Source organism: Lygodium microphyllum, chromosome 9 (assembly GCF_053477565.2).
Source record: "Lygodium microphyllum isolate KBCC chromosome 9, Lygodium_microphyllum_v1.1.10, whole genome shotgun sequence".
In the NCBI taxonomy this organism is placed as follows: Eukaryota; Viridiplantae; Streptophyta; class Polypodiopsida; order Schizaeales; family Lygodiaceae; genus Lygodium; species Lygodium microphyllum.
In genome coordinates, this window is record NC_141143.1 from 155432466 (window position 1) to 155438465 (window position 6000).

Genomic DNA, 6000 nt, shown 5'->3' on the forward strand with positions numbered 1-6000 from the left:
TTACACTTTGATAGTGTTCAACAGCTATCTCCCAATTATGAAGCTTGAATAAATAAGGAGGATGATTAGTCTCCATTTGGCATTTTCTCAATCCCTTTTGTGGACCATCAAATCAAAGTTCTTCTATAGATGGAGGATAATGATCTATCTCTAGATCCTTATAGATAGTTATTACAAGGGTCATTGGTCTCCAATTAGACAATTGGACAATTGTTCTCTTCTCCCTTTTGTGGATCAATGAATTATGAATCTTGTATTGCCAATCAAGGATAATACATCTATATGGATATTGAATTGTCATCTATATATATCTCTAGATCCTTACAGCTAGTTATTAGGAAAGTGATTGGTTTGAAATTAGAAATTGTAATATTCTCCCTTTTGTTCATCAATGAAGTATGAATCTTGTATTGATAGTGAAGGATAGTGCATATGTTGATATTGAACTTGCACATATGCAAACTAGCTAGTCATATGGCTTTCTAGAATATTGAAGAAAATGGAAGATTCTTCAATCCTAGACTGTTACCATTTCTCATGTGCACTTTTCATCGATTTAAATTCTTTCCGCATAATCAATCTACTAAGGTACTAGGTGAAGCTTGAGGCTAGTTGGATTCTCTCCCTTAGCTCTATTGTCCTCTTTATGAAAATGTTGAGGGTAATATTTCTCCCATAGATCTATTCTCTATTGTGTTCTAGAGAGGTGAAAATTTTACAACTACTATTGTTCCATAATGGACATGTGGTATGCATATGTTTACACACAAACATATGTAAACCACTAGTCACACATGCATATAAATATTTGCACACAAACATATGTACACCACTAATCACACATACATATGCATATCTAACTCGTTGAGTAAAGCAATATTATTAGCATTATCAAACTAAGTACTACCTATATGACTAAATGGGGGAAGTTTTGAAGGGCTTTAAATAACATACTAGCATGGCCTAGGAATTCTTCACATTTATTTTTTTGAGATTAATGTTAAGAACTCTAGCCCAAATTTGAATTAATTGGGAAGGAGCTCATACTAGATGAGAAGGCTTTCTCTGTGTGGTGGTAACTTTAATTTCCAATCTAGCTCAACTCAATACTATGCCTTGATTGAGGAAGGGAAGTAAATTCAAGGCCTCCGTTTCCATTGTGACTATGGAATCACTTTGTGATAGGTATTTTTATTATGCTATGTGCAAGTTATTTATGTATTTCAAAAGTAGAATCCCATCAAAGGATGAATTTCCCAAATGGTTTGTTAGTATTTCAAGCAAGGTGTTATCTGGTCCAGTATTGTTTTGTGGGAATGGGGTTCTATTAGGTTTTGGTGGGCTCCTCAAAGAAAGTGAATGGATGTTATCTTATGTAGGGTTATACATGGGTGTCTTGGTCCATTGCCTATTTTAGAGCACCATGGGTGGCCTTCCTTCACCTTCACACAATTTTTAAAAATGAGTTATAACCATTGCATCCTCTCTTGGTAAGGATTTGTATGTGCCTCATGTCTCTATTAATCCTAAGGGTGAACAGAAGGCATGCATTCTATGGGATTGTAGAGTGGGACCACTTGAAGCTTTGGATCTTATTGATGCCAACAATATTGAAGTGGCCTAAGAAGTTAAATTCTTGCTATTTTGATTTCCTACTTTTTACAAGGAGAATTATCCTTTTGCTAGGAATTTGTGAAAGAGGGATGGGGACAAAACTGAAGGTGCTACAAAATTGTAGGGTGAGATGCTAGCTAAGGATTGAGGGGATGCAAGCAACAAATTCCCTAATGGAACTTTGGAAGCAAGATAAAGTCCAAAAAAAAAAAAAAGGGCCAACACACCTGACATAGAAGGTGCATGCAGATGGTATGGAAAATTACAAGAATGACAAGGTATATAAATCCCCTAATGGTGCTAATACTTTGCTCAAGAAGCTAGCAAGAAGAGCTCAAAGTTTTATTCATCTATATTCTCATTTGGAAGGTTTGGATTCTAACATTTGAATTGTTATTTATGAGAAAGTTGAGTATCTTATATTGGAATATTAGGGGATCTTGTGGAAATCCCAAGGAACCTACTATTTGTGATTTTGTTAGAAGGATGAAGGTTGATCTTTTTCACTGCAAGAGGGAAGGGGGCACGAGGTGTGCTTTTTTTGTGCACAAAACAATGAATAAAAAGCAAAGTCCTCTAAAAGAGCAGAATGTTCTCTCTCTCTCTCTCTCTCTCTCTCTCTCTCTCTCTCTCTCTCTCTCTCTCTCTCTCTCTCTCTCTCTCTCTCTCTCTCTCTCTCTCTCTCTCTCTCTCTCTGTGTGTGTGTGTGTGTGTCTCTGTGTGTGTGTGTGTGTGTGTGTGTGTGTGTGTGTGTGTGTGTGTGTGTGTGTGTGTGTGTGTGTGTGTGTGTGTGTGTGTGTGTGTGTGTGTGTGTGTGTGTGTGTGTGTGTGCGCGCGTGTGTGTGTGTGTGTGTGTGTGTGTGTGTGTGTGCACGCGCGCGCGCGTGTGCGCGAGCGCGCGTGTATGCATGTGTGTGCATGCACGCGCGCGTGTGTGTGTGCATGTGTGTGTGCGTGTGCGCACACATGTGCATGTGCATGCACAAGGTTCTCCTAGAAAATCATAGCTTACATAGCTGATTGATTGTAATCTGACACCTCTCTCACCTTGTGTATATGCATTCTCTTAATATTGTCTTTTGCATTCTAGCATATTGTGAAATTTGCTAAAAGGGATAGAAAATGAATGCATAGAATCATGCTAGTGATATGAACAAGAGAGAAAGCAAGTAAAGTGATTAGGCATCCAATCATCTAATATAAGAGGCTTGAGGACTGGCCAATGCTAAAAAATGGATTTGACTCCCTGGTATATTAATCAGCGCTCAACCTTAGATGATTATTATTATTATTTTCTCCACTCCCCTAGGTAGCAAAGCAAAAACCATTGAGAGATGCACAAAGAGGAAGATAGAATTACTAACATGAAAGTTATATATATTGCCTTAATATTAGCTAGTTCATATTATGATTGATAATATTTAGGCACTCTAATCAACTCCTCCTCCTCTATCAATAATTATAGACTTGATCCATGGGGTTCCCCCAAAGTCAAATGGAGGCCAGCATGGCCATGTTATTCATAATCAAGCCCTCTAACGAGTCACTATAACTTCCCCACACATACACCCATAAAATGTCAAAATCATTATTCTTTGTACACAACTTTAACAAGTTGGTGCTACAGGATGTGTTGAGTACCTAGGGAAGCAAAGACCTTAAGGGTTCTACATGTCTCCTTGAAGGGGATGCAATGGCAGTGAAGAAGGGGAAGAGGAAGATGCGGGAGAGAAGAGCACACACAATATAGGTGTTGTCCAACTGAACTGACAACCTTATTGCACTATCATATTATATATTAATAAAGAATGGGAGGTCATAGTGTACACGGGCAGGCCCGGAGGCCTTTTACCCCAACGACCTCCCACTAAACGGCCAATGTGGCTAGTGAGTGAAAACAAAGAAAAGAAAAAAAAATGACAAGGTGAGGAATCATGACATCTCACCCAACGCCCAATCGAAAAGCGAGCTATGCAAAAAGCATCGGGAACCTTTGCAAAAGAAGAGTCAAGCATCCTCGAGTCCATGGCATCCAGGAGATAAGCAATCCCGCAGGTCCATACAATGGAGCAATCCAAGAATGTTTCTCGTGAAGCAAGCACAACTCATCTGTGCACTGCTGTAAAGCATCAGAGTCGTACATAGCATTACCGTAATGCATACAAGACATCAGAGAGTAGTCAAACTCTCCAAATTCAATCACTGAAAGAGAGCCAACATCCCGGACACTCGTCCAACAACGGGGTCTCAAGACTACATGTGGCCTCAGCGAAGTGGAAGACTGACATATGGCTGTAGCATCAACCATAAAGTGCACTGAACGTGCATCAAGAGGCTTAAGAGATGTCTATGTCTCATAAAAGACAGCATGACGGCTGCGTATAACCTGCTAGGCATCCAAATCCCATAATCTGTAGGCCTTAAAGCCACCATCTCCATAACCAAGGAGGATACATCTATGTGACATAGGCTCATGTGGGATACGTACAGATGCGTGGCAGCCAAACATCCTCAAGTAATCATAGGAGAGCTACATGCCACTCCATGCCTCATGGGGTATAATATCATCCAAGGTCAAGCATGGCGTCCTATTAACCAAATAGACTACCGTCATAAGGGTCTCAACCCAAAAGCCATAAGATAACCTAGTTGTGGTAAGCATAGAAGCAACCTTTACTTGTAAGGTCAGACGCATGCCATGAGCGATCCCATAATACCATGGGCACAAGAAATCAATGCCATACTGCTAACAAGAGGTCCGAAAGCTGGGAGAGAGAGTATGACTCTCATAATCCATCTGCAAGCACCTGAGCCTGCTACTAGCAAAATCCATAAACCTGTCAAGCATAACTGCAGCATCCTCAATCTGCATCAAGGGAAAAGCCCAAACATTGTGGGTAGCATGATCAACAAAGGTCACAAAGTACAACGCTCCACCAAGTGACTGGGAAGGCATAAGTCCATATATTGCACAATGGACAAGATCTAGAGGAGCATGCCTCGTACAATTGCCATAAGGCAAGGGGGCTCTGCAAGGACCAAGAGTACAATCAAGGCAAGCATCAAGATCTATAAGTGACATAGGAGGCAGTAATGAGTCTGAATGAGACAAGATCTCCATCTCTCTATGGTGCATATGGCCTAGGCAATAATGCCATAACAATGCATGTGGTATCCGGATAACTGCAACCATAGAATCTCCCACATGAGAGACATGCACTGGGTAATGAGAACCAACTCTAGAACCTCTAGCCAAAACCAAGCAACCACGATAGATCTTCCATGACCTATCCTGAAGAGAAATAGTATATCTTGCATTATGCAACTGACTGACAGAAATCAAGCTCTTACTAAGCATGGGAACATGTAAAACATCCCTGAGTATAAGAGAAGTCCCATTAGGCAAAGCTAGGTGTATATCCCATGTACCAAGGATAGCATAAGACTGCTCAAGGCCCAAATCAATACATCCGTCAACCTCCGTGTAAGAAGAGAACCATGATCTATGAGGGGTAAGATGACAAGATGCTATAGAGTCCAAAAGCTAATCAAACGTATAGGCCTGATCACTGAGAAAGTAAGTTGTAAGGAAATAAGATGACATGAGTGCATGCTCAACTACATCATCATGGGTAATTTCGTGTACCTCACCACTAGTAAGAGTGGTAACACCTGCTGCATTTGTTGTATCTCTAACTCTCTGCTCATGTCAAGCCCGTCTCTGTCTCTACTACTCTCTAATTTGTCTAAAGCATTTTCTTTGAACATGCCCAAGCTTCCCACAATGGAAGCAAACAACATCTGAAGAAGTAGAAGAATCTATAGAAGACGACAAGGAATCCAAGTCATCATGAATAGGGCTATCCATAGCATCCATGGAGCTCAAGAAGTCGAGGGCTATCCCAATGGATGGAACCTGCTCATAAAGACAATCATCTGCAAGTACATCAATGGTAGAAGCATGCTGCAAAGGTTCATGAAACCTCAACAGACGGGAGGACATAAAAGCATCAACCAAGGATGCAAAAGCTCCCACATAAAGAAGAGTCATAGCCAACTACATGACATAACCAACCATAGTACGATAAATCATAAGACATCTGTCATAAGAGCATATGGTATTCAGCCATGAAATCAGCCCATAACCATAATGGCAAATATGACTCTGCACAGTACATCAGACCACATAGTAGCATTCAAGTCAATGCAAGACCGGTAAGTGGCATAAGATCCTGCAATGGTCAAGCTCCAGGAGAAGCCCAAGTATCTATACAACAACATCCAAATAAGCGGCTCTGTAAAGTACATGACAGTAGACAAAGTGCACAACCGGGTAAGCATCAAGAGCAACTGCTCTCTGACCTGTATGGGCAAAAGCAACCCAAC